The sequence below is a fragment of the Coregonus lavaretus genome (assembly GCF_964263955.1).
Source record: "Coregonus lavaretus genome assembly, chromosome: 1".
In the NCBI taxonomy this organism is placed as follows: Eukaryota; Metazoa; Chordata; class Actinopteri; order Salmoniformes; family Salmonidae; genus Coregonus; species Coregonus lavaretus.
The window spans coordinates 97,068-109,670 of NC_139988.1; the positions used below are offsets into that span (position 1 = coordinate 97,068).

The 12,603-nt window shown below is 42.3% G+C and overlaps 1 pseudogene across 1 annotated transcript in view; it reads left to right on the plus strand.

Annotated features, from left to right (window-relative positions):
• LOC311118553 (protein eyes shut homolog) overlaps positions 1-12,603 on the plus strand; it is a 154,492-nt pseudogene that overhangs the window by 94,025 nt on the left and 47,864 nt on the right. Inside the window, exon 16 of the transcript in view lies at positions 6,715-6,836. The product of the transcript in view is annotated as a protein eyes shut homolog (transcript). The remainder of the gene's footprint in view (positions 1-6,714; positions 6,837-12,603) is intronic.

Genomic DNA, 12,603 nt, shown 5'->3' on the forward strand with positions numbered 1-12,603 from the left:
GGTGGCATGTATGGCCTTAGCGATACGGACCAAATACGAATGAATTGCTGGGTCTCAGGAGGATATTATAGCATTAAAAACAGTTTTAAAAAGTTCAGTAAGAAAGTTCAGGACAATTAGTACAAATATACATAGTATATAATAATATTGTAATATATACATGACAGCAAGACTGTCAGAAGTTGTACGTCCCAAATGACACCCTATTCCCTATATAATGCACATATTTGACTAGAGCCCTGTATGCCATGTCAAAAGTAGTGCACTAAATAGGGAATAGGGTGCGATTTGGGACGTAGACAGGGTTTTCTCCTGGGTACTTAATGGAAACAACAGGGTTTTCTCCTGGGTACTTAATGGAAACAACAGGGTTTTCTCCTGGGTACTTAATGGAAACAACAGGGTTTTTTCCTGGGTACTTAATGGAAACAACAGGGTTTTCTCCTGGGTACTTAATGGAAACAACAGGGTTTTCTCCTGGGTACTTAATGGAAACAACAGGGTTTTCTCCTGGGTACTTAATGGAAACAACAGGGTTTTCTCCTGGGTACTTAATGGAAACAACAGGGTTTTCTCCTGGGTACTTAATGGAAACAACAGTAAGCCCCACTGGAGGCCGTAAGGCGTCAGCATGCTTCAGTTCGGCCCAATTCAGTTAGACAAACCAAACGAGTGTGCTCACATACAGTGGCTTGCGAAAGTATTCACCCCCCCTTGGCATCTTTCATATTTTGTTGCCTTTCAACCTGGAATTAAAATTGTTTTTTTTGGGGTTTGATCATCTGATTTACACAACATGTCTACCACAATTTTTTATTGTGAAACAAACAAGAAATAAGACAAAAAAAAAACAGAACTTGAGCATGCATAACTATTCACCCCCCCCAAAGTCAATAGTTTGTAGAGCCACCTTTTGCAGCAATTACAGCTGCAAGTCTCTTGGGGTATGTCTCTATAAGCTTGGCACATCTAGCCACTGGGACTTTTACCCATTCTTCAAGGCAAAACTGCTCCAGCTCCTTCAAGTTGGATGGGTTCCGCTGGTGTACAGCAATCTTTAAGTCATACCACAGATTCTCAATTGGATTGAGGTCTGGGCTTTGACTAAGCCATTCCAAGACATTTAAATGTTTCCCCTTAAACCACTCGAGTGTTGCTTTAGCAGTATGCTTAGGGTCATTGTCCTGCTGGAAGGTGAACCTCCGTCCCAGTCTCAAATCTCTGGAAGAGTGAAATAGGTTTCCCTCAAGAATTTACCTGTATTTAACGCCATCCATCATTCCTTCAATTCTGACCATGCCGATGAAAAACATCCCCACAGCATGATGCTGCCACCACCATGCTTCACTGTGGGGATGGTGTTCTCGGGGTGATGAGAGGTGTTGGGTTTGCGCCAGACATAGCGTTTTTCTTGATGGCCAAAAAGCTCAATTTTAGTCTCATCTGACCCGAGTACCTTCTTCCATATGTTTGGGGGAGTCTCCCACATACCTTTTGGCGAACACCAAACGTGTTTGCTTATTTTTTTCTTTAAGCAATGGCTTTTATTCTGGCCACTCTTCCGTAAAGGCCAGCTCTGTGGCATGTACGGCTTAAAGTGGTCCTATGGACAGATACTCCAATCTCTGCTGTGGAGCTTTGCAGCTCCTTCAGGGTTATCTTTAGTCTCTTTGTTGCCTCTCTGATTAATGCCCTCCTTGCCTGGTCCGTGAGTTTTGGTGGGCGGCCCTCTCTTGGCAGGTTTGTTGTGGTGCCATATTCTTTCCATTTTTTAATAATGGATTTAATGGTGCTCCGTGGGATGTTCAAAGTTTCTGATGTTTTTTTATAACCCAACCCTGATCTGTACTCCACAACTAGCCCCAGCCACCTAGCCACATCTACCTAGCCCCAACCACCCAGCCCCATCTACCTAGCCCCATCTACCTAGCCCCAGCCACCCAGCCCCATCTACCTAGCCCCATCTACCTAGCCCCAGCCCCAACCACCTAGCCCCAACCACCCAGCCCCATCTACCTAGCCCCATCTACCTAGCCCCAGCCACCCAGCCCCATCTACCTAGCCCCATCTACCTAGCCCCAGCCCCAACCACCTAGCCCCAACCACCCAGCCCCATCTACCTAGCACCATCTACCTAGCCCCAGCCACCCAGCCCCAACCACCTAGCCCCAACCACCCAGCCCCATCTACCTAGCACCATCTACCTAGCCCCAGCCACCCAGCCCCATCTACCTAGCCCCAACCACCCAGCCACCTAGCCCCAGCAGCTGGGATGAGTAATGCCACTGCCACCCATGACCTAAAGCATTTAATGAGAGTAATAGCAGCTACACGCACCAGGACAGAGTGACAGCATAGATTACATGGTCAATCTTTGGGATAATGAAGGACCCATGGCTACTGGTTGTAATAGATTCACTCCCCTGGAAGAACCGTCACAATTACCTATGTCACTGCCACTGACTGTGTACTACTGTTGTGGTGGTCTTCGTCCCAAATGACATTCTGTTCTCTACATAGTGCACTATTTTTGACCACAGCCCTATGGGTGCCAATTGGGTGCCATTTGGGAGGCACCCTTGGTGAGAAAAGGAGATGGTGATGAATCTCTCTTTAACATCATCAATGATTAATAAATAGGAACTGGATTATTAGCCCTGGGAGATTCTCATTTCTGACCTGGTGCCCAGAAATCACCACATTTGTAACAGTTCTTTCTCTCACACTTCCCTTTTCTGTCGGTTTACTATGTTAGCTTCACTAGATCACTAGAGAGAGAAAACAAATGACCATGCTTTCATTGAGAAAGAGAGGGTGAATAGGTAGAGAGGTGTAGAGAAAGAGATGGTGAATAGGTAGAGAGATGTAGAGAAAGAGAGGGTGAATAGGTAGAGATGTAGAGAAAGAGAGGGTGAATAGGTAGAGAGGTGTAGAGAAAGAGATGGTGAATAGGTAGAGAGATGTAGAGAAAGAGAGGGTGAATAGGTAGAGAGGTGTAGAGAAAGAGAGGGTGAATAGGTAGAGAGGTGTAGAGAAAGAGAGGGTGAATAGGTAGAGAGGTGTAGAGAAAGAGAGGGTGAATAGGTAGAGAGATGTAGAGAAAGAGAGGGTGAATAGGTAGAGAGAGGTAGAGAAAGAGCGGGTGAATAGGTAGAGAGATGTAGAGAAAGAGAGGGTGAATAGGTAGAGAGAGGTAGAGAAAGAGAGGGTGAATAGGTAGAGAGGTGTAGAGAAAGAGAGGGGAAGGAATAGGTAGAGAGATGTAGAGAAAGAGAGGGTGAATAGGTAGAGAGATGTAGAGAAAGAGAGGGTGAATAGGTAGAGAGAGGTAGAGAAAGAGAGGGTGAATAGGTAGAGAGGTGTAGAGAAAGAGAGGGGAAGGAATAGGTAGAGAAAGAGAGGGTGAATAGGTAGAGAGGTGTAGAGAAAGAGAGGGTGAATAGGTAGAGAGATGTAGAGAAAGAGAGGGTGAATAGGTAGAGAGATGTAGAGAAAGAGGGTGAATAGGTAGAGAAAGAGAGATGTAGAGAAAGAGAGGGTGAATAGGTAGAGAGGTGTAGAGAAAGAGGGGGAGGAATAGGTAGAGAGATGTAGAGAAAGAGAGGGTGAATAGGTAGAGAGAGGTAGAGAAAGAGATGGTGAATAGGTAGAGAGATGTAGAGAAAGAGAGGGTGAAGAGGTAGAGAGAGGTAGAGAAATAGAGGGTGAATAGGTAGAGAGAGGTAGAGAAAGAGAGGGTGAATAGGTAGAGAGGTGTAGAGAAAGAGAGGGTGAATAGGTAGAGAGAGGTAGAGAAATAGAGGGTGAATAGGTAGAGAGAGGTAGAGAAAGAGAGGGTGAATAGGTAGAGAGATGTAGAGAAAGAGAGGGTGAATAGGTAGAGAGATGTAGAGAAAGAGATGGTGAATAGGTAGAGAGAGGTAGAGAAAGAGATGGTGAATAGGTAGAGAGATGTAGAGAAAGAGGGTGAATAGGTAGAGAGATGTAGAGAAATAGAGGGTGAATAGGTAGAGAGATGTAGAGAAATAGAGGGTGAATAGGTAGAGAGATGTATAGAAAGAGAGGGTGAATAGGTAGAGAGATGTAGAGAAAGAGAGGGTGAATAGGTAGAGAGGTGTAGAGAAAGAGATGGTGAATAGGTAGAGAGATGTAGAGAAAGAGAGGGTGAATAGGTAGAGATGTAGAGAAAGAGAGGGTGAATAGGTAGAGAGGTGTAGAGAAAGAGATGGTGAATAGGTAGAGAGAGGTAGAGAAAGAGAGGGTGAATAGGTAGAGAGGTGTAGAGAAAGAGAGGGGAAGGAATAGGTAGAGAAAGAGAGGGTGAATAGGTAGAGAGGTGTAGAGAAAGAGAGGGTGAATAGGTAGAGAGATGTAGAGAAAGAGAGGGTGAATAGGTAGAGAGATGTAGAGAAAGAGGGTGAATAGGTAGAGAAAGAGAGATGTAGAGAAAGAGAGGGTGAATAGGTAGAGAGGTGTAGAGAAAGAGGGGGAGGAATAGGTAGAGAGATGTAGAGAAAGAGAGGGTGAATAGGTAGAGAGAGGTAGAGAAAGAGATGGTGAATAGGTAGAGAGATGTAGAGAAAGAGAGGGTGAAGAGGTAGAGAGAGGTAGAGAAATAGAGGGTGAATAGGTAGAGAGAGGTAGAGAAAGAGAGGGTGAATAGGTAGAGAGGTGTAGAGAAAGAGAGGGTGAATAGGTAGAGAGAGGTGGAGAAATAGAGGGTGAATAGGTAGAGAGAGGTAGAGAAAGAGAGGGTGAATAGGTAGAGAGATGTAGAGAAAGAGAGGGTGAATAGGTAGAGAGATGTAGAGAAAGATATGGTGAATAGGTAGAGAGAGGTAGAGAAAGAGATGGTGAATAGGTAGAGAGAGGTAGAGAAAGAGGGTGAATAGGTAGAGAGATGTAGAGAAATAGAGGGTGAATAGGTAGAGAGATGTAGAGAAATAGAGGGTTAATAGGTAGAGAGATGTATAGAAAGAGAGGGTGAATAGGTAGAGAGATGTAGAGAAAGAGAGGGTGAATAGGTAGAGAGGTGTAGAGAAAGAGATGGTGAATAGGTAGAGAGATGTAGAGAAAGAGAGGGTGAATAGGTAGAGATGTAGAGAAAGAGAGGGTGAATAGGTAGAGAGGTGTAGAGAAAGAGATGGTGAATAGGTAGAGAGATGTAGAGAAAGAGAGGGTGAATAGGTAGAGAGGTGTAGAGAAAGAGAGGGTGAATAGGTAGAGAGGTGTAGAGAAAGAGAGGGTGAATAGGTAGACAGGTGTAGAGAAAGAGAGGGTGAATAGGTAGAGAGATGTAGAGAAAGAGAGGGTGAATAGGTAGAGAGAGGTAGAGAAAGAGAGGGTGAATAGGTAGAGAGATGTAGAGAAAGAGAGGGTGAATAGGTAGAGAGAGGTAGAGAAAGAGAGGGTGAATAGGTAGAGAGGTGTAGAGAAAGAGAGGGGAAGGAATAGGTAGAGAGATGTAGAGAAAGAGAGGGTGAATAGGTAGAGAGATGTAGAGAAAGAGAGGGTGAATAGGTAGAGAGAGGTAGAGAAAGAGAGGGTGAATAGGTAGAGAGGTGTAGAGAAAGAGAGGGGAAGGAATAGGTAGAGAAAGAGAGGGTGAATAGGTAGAGAGGTGTAGAGAAAGAGAGGGTGAATAGGTAGAGAGATGTAGAGAAAGAGAGGGTGAATAGGTAGAGAGATGTAGAGAAAGAGGGTGAATAGGTAGAGAAAGAGAGATGTAGAGAAAGAGAGGGTGAATAGGTAGAGAGGTGTAGAGAAAGAGGGGGAGGAATAGGTAGAGAGATGTAGAGAAAGAGAGGGTGAATAGGTAGAGAGAGGTAGAGAAAGAGATGGTGAATAGGTAGAGAGATGTAGAGAAAGAGAGGGTGAAGAGGTAGAGAGAGGTAGAGAAATAGAGGGTGAATAGGTAGAGAGAGGTAGAGAAAGAGAGGGTGAATAGGTAGAGAGGTGTAGAGAAAGAGAGGGTGAATAGGTAGAGAAATAGAGGGTGAATAGGTAGAGAGAGGTAGAGAAAGAGAGGGTGAATAGGTAGAGAGATGTAGAGAAAGAGAGGGTGAATAGGTAGAGAGATGTAGAGAAAGAGATGGTGAATAGGTAGAGAGAGGTAGAGAAAGAGATGGTGAATAGGTAGAGAGATGTAGAGAAAGAGGGTGAATAGGTAGAGAGATGTAGAGAAATAGAGGGTGAATAGGTAGAGAGATGTATAGAAAGAGAGGGTGAATAGGTAGAGAGATGTAGAGAAAGAGAGGGTGAATAGGTAGAGAGGTGTAGAGAAAGAGAGGGGGAGGAATAGGTAGAGAGATGTAGAGAAAGAGAGGGTGAATAGGTAGAGAGATGTAGAGAAAGAGAGGGTGAATAGGTAGAGATGTAGAGAAAGAGAGGGTGAATAGGTAGAGAGATGTAGAGAAAGAGAGGGTGAATAGGTAGAGAGGTGTAGAGAAAGAGATGGTGAATAGGTAGAGAGATGTAGAGAAAGAGAGGGTGAATAGGTAGAGAGGTAGAAAAATAGATGGTGAATAGGTAGAGAGGTGTAGAGAAAGAGATGGTGAATAGGTAGAGAGATGTAGAGAAAGAGATGGTGAATAGGTAGAGAGGTAGAAAAATAGATGGTGAATAGGTAGAGAGGTGTAGATAAAAGTTATATCAAATCCATCCATAGTACATTGTAAGTTTATACTTAATTGACATATTTCTCTCCCTTTTTAGTGGTAGATGGGTTCTATTGCCTGTGCAACCCTGGCTATGCTGGTGTGACGTGTGAGCAAGACATTGACGACTGTGCCAGCAACATCTGCAGCAACAACTCAACCTGCAGAGACCTCCACTTGGTGAGTTGATTTTATTTTGGGTAAAAGGCGAGCAAAAGGCTAGGAAGGATAAAACAATATCACGATATGCCTCGTTCATATCGATATCAAACAACATCACGATATGCCTCGTTCATATCGATATCAAACAATATCACGATATGCCTCGTTCATATCGATATCAAACAATATCACGATATGCCTCGTTCATATCGATATCAAACAATATCAATATGGTATTGAATTATCAATATTGTTGCCCACCACTAATAGAAATCTAAAATCCCAGAGGGTGACACATTAAAGCATGAAACAACACTTATATCCAATGTGGTTGTTGAAATGGATTAAGTCATATATTACATGCTAAGGCAGATATGAGGTGACAAAGCAGATTTGTTGTAATAAGTGGGAGGAGGGTAGATAGTGGAGAGTAGGGGGTCCAGCACAGAGCCCTGGGGGACACCCTGTATAACTGGAATGGAGTCTTAGGTGTGGCCAGTGAGGGAGTTTTCGGGTTTGTATGTTATGGTATGTCTTTGGTTTTATAACACTTGGGAACAATCAACATCTATTACTGTGTGTGTCTGCCATCACATCAACATTTATATAGTCTAACATTATGCTACATCCACAAGTTTCTGTTTCTCTTTTCTCTTCTCCATCTCTCTCTCTCTCTACTGTACACTCTGTCATTTGCCCTTTCCCTCCATCCTTTGTTCATCTGATATTTATCTTCACACACTTTCTTTTCACTTTGTATTCTCTCTCTCTCTCTCTCTCTCTCTCTCTCTCTCTCTCTCTCTCTCTCTCTTTTCTCTCTCTCTCTCTTTTCTCTCTCTCTCTCTCTCTCTCTCTCTCTCTCTCTCTTCTCTCTCTCTCTCTCTTCTCTCTCTCTCTCTTCTCTCTCCTCTCTCCTCTAGCCTTTCTCTTCCGGTTTGTTCTCCTGTCTCTCTGTTCTCTCTCTCCTGGCTCCCCTCCTCATTCGCTCCCCTCTTTCTTTTCTCCCATCTTCCTTCTCTGCCCTCATGCTTCTTCAGCTACATGCAGGACAACCCTCACATACACACCCTCACACACACATGCACACATACACGCATGCATGTACACACACACACTTACAACCCTGCCTCCTCTCTCTAAATGAATAAACAAGGTTTTAGGATTCATACACTCCAGACTCAGAACTATAGGGTAGAAAATAGGATATCATTTATTTCTGTTGAATAATGCAAAACTCTGTTCTAGCTGGTTAAAATGGAGACAGGGCCAGGGAGGAATCAATTTATTTCACTAGTAGTGGAGCAGAACGGCTTTAAATGAAAGATTTCCACTTAGTAGTGGTGTTTGCGAACATTTTATAAATCCTCTCATAAGAATGTGAAGTATTTATGGTTAGTGTAATCACTATAGTCTATGTGCAGAGTGAGATGATTTGTCTGATGTGCTAAGCATTTAAATTTCTACTGCCAAGGATTTCTGCCATTTGTACTCTACTGTTATCCCTGTAGCATGTATCTCTTTGAATCCCATTGTTAATTATTGGAATGCATCCATTACAAGTGGATATGTCCCATACAACAAATACTCCATGTGCCTAGCTTCTATGAGAATATTTAGAGACATCAAGTACTTTTGATTAGATGTCAAAAGTAAGTCATCAAAGATGCATGAACTGTGCAAGCATATGGTTCACAGCAGCATGTTTAACAACACTCCATGATGATCAAACAGTAGACCAGGGACTTGACTGATTAACAACACTCCATGATGATCAAACAGTAGACCAGGGACTTGACTGTTTAACAACACTCCATGATGATCAAACAGTAGACCAGGGACTTGACTGTTTAACAACACTCCATGATGATCAAACAGTAGACCGGGGACTTGACTGTTTAACAACACTCCATGATGATCAAACAGTAGACCGGGGACTTGACTGTTTAACAACACTCCATGATGATCAAACAGTAGACCGGGGACTTGACTGTTTAACAACACTCCATGATGATCAAACAGTAGACCAGGGACTTGACTGTTTAACAACACTCCATGAAGATCAAACAGTAGACCGGGTACTTGACTGTTTAACAACACTCCATGAAGATCAAACAGTAGACCAGGGACTTGACTGATTAACAACACTCCATGATGATCAAACAGTAGACCAGGGACTTGACTGTTTAACAACACTCCATGATGATCAAACAGTAGACCAGGGACTTGACTGTTTAACAACACTCCATGATGATCAAACAGTAGACCAGGGACTTGACTGTTTAACAACACTCCATTATGATCAAACAGTAGACCAGGGACTTGACTGTTTAACAACACTCCATGATGATCAAACAGTAGACCAGGGACTTGACTGTTTAACAACACTCCATGATGATCAAACAGTAGACCAGGGACTTGACTGTTTAACAACACTCCATGATGATCAAACAGTAGACCAGGGACTTGACTGTTTAACAACACTCCATGATGATCAAACAGTAGACCAGGGACTTGACTGTTTAACAACACTCCATGATGATCAAACAGTAGACCGGGGACTTGACTGTTTAACAACACTCCATGATGATCAAACAGTAGACCAGGGACTTGACTGTTTAACAACACTCCATGATGATCAAACAATAGACCAGGCACTTGACTGTTTAACAACACTCCATGATGATCAAACAATAGACCAGGGACTTGACTGTTTAACAACACTCCATGATGATCAAACAGTAGACCAGGGACTTGACTGTTTAACAACACTCCATGATGATCAAACAGTAGACCGGGGACTTGACTGTTTAACAACACTCCATGATGATCAAACAGTAGACCAGGGACTTGACTGTTTAACAACACTCCATGATGATCAAACAGTAGACCAGGGACTTGACTGTTTAACAACACTCCATGAAGATCAAACAGTAGACCAGGGACTTGACTGCATAGCTGAAGAGGTTATTGACATCCTGTAGGAATAGGATTCCTGACTGATTAAGTGTACGTTCCAAATGACACCATTGTCCCTATATAATGTACTACTTTGACCAGGGCCCATAGGGCACCTTATTCCCTATGTAGTGCCCAATGGGCCCTGGTCAAAAGCTGTAAGTCGCTCTGGATAAGAGTGTCTGCTAAATGACTAAAATGTAAATGTAAATTTGGGAAGCAACCACTGTGTTAGTTAATACCTGTTTGATCTGATGCAAATCATATTTTTCTGTTTTGTCACTGTGTTGGCGTTTATGGAAATGAACATTGTTAATGATACACCTGTGGATGAAGCAGCGAGGCCCCCATGAGGTCCGCTCCGTAGTTGTTGTTTGGTAACATTGTTTGTTGCTGTTGCAGTAATGATCTAATATTCTATTACATTAGTAGCATGGCTGACACACACACACACGTTTGCACGCGTAAGCACGTACACACACACACTTTCACACACGCGCACACACACACACACACACACACAACTGATTACTGTACATTTTGTGTTAAATCATTGCAGTGTCCTACCCCCTCTTATGAATAGGGACCTGCAGTGTACAAATGATATCAGACAAAGCTGAACAGCTCCCCTCCAGTGTATGCAATACAGATTAGCAGGTGTTCAACCAGCAGCAAGCACAACACACACACACATGCACACACACACACACAGACTTACACACGCACACACACACACGCATGCACACACATACAGACACACGCACACACGCCGTACCTTAGACATACACAGGAACGTTGGCTGGCATTGAAGAATTCCGGATACCCCTTGACAGTTTGACCCCCTTAATTTTGTATGCAAAGAGGATTGTGTTCAATTAAACCTGCCTGATCCTGGCCAGGAAACTAATAGACAACAACCCATTCATCTCCTACACCTTGATTAATTATCATAATGAAGATTTTAATGACGAACTGGAGGACATACTTTAATGAAGAGAACACAACTCAAGTAGTCCACAGACTTTAACGAAGAGAACACAACTCAAGTAGTCCACAGACTTAATACAAAGAGAACACAACTCAAGTAGTCCACTGACTTAATACAAAGAGAACACAACTAAAGTAGTCCACAGACTTTAACGAAGAGAACACAATAATAATAATAATAATAATAATAATAATAATAATAATAATAATATACCATTTAGCAGATGCTTTTATCCAAAGTGACTTACAGTCATGCGTGCATACATTTTTGTGTATGGGTGGTCCCGGGGATCGAACCCACTACCTTGGCGTTACAAGCGCCATACTCTACCAGCTGAGCTACAGAGGACCACAGAGTACCACAACTCAAGTAGTCCACAGACTTTAACGAAGAGAACACAACTCAAGTAGTCCACTGACTTAATACAAAGAGAACACAACTCATGTAGTTCACTGACTTAATACAAAGAGAACACAACTCACGTAGTGTACTGACTTAATACAAAGAGAACACAACTCACGTAGTGTACTGACTTAATACAAAGAGAACACAACTCACGTAGTTCACTGACTTAATACAAAGAGAACACAACTCACGTAGTGTACTGACTTAATACAAAGAGAACACAACTCACGTAGTGTACTGACTTAATACAAAGATAACACAACTCACGTAGTGTACTGACTTAATACAAAGAGAACACAACTCACGTAGTGTACTGACTTAATACAAAGAGAACACAACTCACGTAGTTCACTGACTTAATACAAAGAGAACACAACTCACATAGTGTACTGACATAATACAAAGAGAACACAACTCACGTAGTGTACTGACTTAATACAAAGAGAACACAACTCACGTAGTTCACTGACTTAATACAAAGAGAACACAACTCACGTAGTGTACTGACTTAATACAAAGAGAACACAACTCACGTAGTGTACTGACTTAATACAAAGATAACACAACTCACGTAGTGTACTGACTTAATACAAAGAGAACACAACTCACGTAGTGTACTGACTTAATACAAAGAGAACACAACTCACGTAGTTCACTGACTTAATACAAAGAGAACACAACTCACATAGTGTACTGACATAATACAAAGAGAACACAACTCACGTAGTGTACTGACTTAATACAAAGAGAACACAACTCACGTAGTGTACTGACTTAATACAAAGAGAACACAACTCACGTAGTTCACTGACTTAATACAAAGAGAACACAACTCACGTAGTGTACTGACATAATACAAAGAGAACACAACTCACATAGTCCACTGACTTAATACAAAGAGAACACAACTCACATAGTCCACTGACTTAATACAAAGAGAACACAACTCACGTAGTGTACTGACTTAATACAAAGAGAACACAACTCACGTAGTGTACTGACTTAATACAAAGAGAACACAACTCATGTAGTGTACTGACTTAATACAAACAGAACACAACTCACGTAGTCCACTGACTTAATACAAAGAGAACACAACTCACGTAGTGTACTGACTTAATACAAAGAGAACACAACTCACGTAGTGTACTGACTTAATACAAAGAGAACACAACTCATGTAGTGTACTGACTTAATACAAACAGAACACAACTCACGTAGTCCACTGACTTAATACAAAGAGAACACAACTCACGTAGTGTACTGACTTAATACAAAGAGAACACAACTCACGTAGTGTACTGACTTAATACAAAGAGAACACAACTCACGTAGTGTACTGACTTAATACAAAGAGAACACAACTCACGTAGTCCACTGACTTAATACAAAGAGAACACAACTCACGTAGTCCACTGACTTAATACAAAGAGAACA